Below are 1,020 nucleotides of genomic sequence, written 5' to 3'. Positions count from 1 at the left end.
TTAGTAAGGGCGGTAGGAGGTGGGCATATAAGGCGGTCGCGGCGTCGTTCGGCGGGTGAGGTGGGACTAAACTTTAGTCCTCACCACCGCCAACCCTACGCCCGCACCGCGCGCACACTCAATGGGCCGGCCCACGCGCGCCGCCGCGCACAGTCACTGGGCTGGCCATCGCACGACGTCGTTCGGCGGGCGAGGTAGGATTATTTTTTTATATATTTATTGTTTAAAAAAATAATATTTAGTTGTTTAATAAATGTTCTATAATTAATGAAAAGCCCTACGTACTGTATAAATCTTCTATAATTTATGTAATGTTCATTATTTATTTGTATTAATGGCTATAGTTATTTTCATAATAGTAAAGTGTTTTTTGTTAATATTTAAAATTAAAAATAATTTGGAAAATTCAATTCTTAAAAAACACTTCTTGATATGGAATTTATTAAGTAGTTATGTTAAAAACAATACTAAATATAGAATTTATTATGTAATTATATTAGAAAACTACTTAATATAGAACTAGTTAATATGAAAAACGTCAACCCAATGTTATTATTTACTTTATAAGTAAGAATCATAAGTTGTTTATTAAAAATTATAAGTACTTGAGGCATGACGGCGTTTCATGGCTTTGCGAGAGGGAACACCTACTAGAGGCATGTAACCCACACATAGGCACCTCAGGTTTGTACTGTGACTATGTGCCAACATGGACGAAATGCACCCAACTTTTGCGTGCGCGTGTGAGTGACCCCCACCGGCTCGCACGCCTATTTTGGACGGAATCGGAGTACGAACGCAAGTTGCGTCACGTCGGGACACCTTCTTTGGGTATTTCGACGGAGAAAAATGTAGAAAATGCATCGACTGTCGAAACGCACCCCAATTTTGCGAGCGTGTTTTCGTGGCATCACGTTGCGAGTCAAAAAAACATGACGGTGTTTCATGGCTTCGTGAGAGGGAACACCTAATAGAGACATGTAACCCACACATAGACACCTCGGGTTTGTACTGTGACTA

This window comes from Triticum dicoccoides, chromosome 4A (genome assembly GCF_002162155.2).
Source record: "Triticum dicoccoides isolate Atlit2015 ecotype Zavitan chromosome 4A, WEW_v2.0, whole genome shotgun sequence".
NCBI lineage: Eukaryota > Viridiplantae > Streptophyta > Magnoliopsida > Poales > Poaceae > Triticum > Triticum dicoccoides.
The sequence above is the reverse complement of the archived record's forward strand: the minus strand, read 5'-3'. Positions refer to the sequence as shown.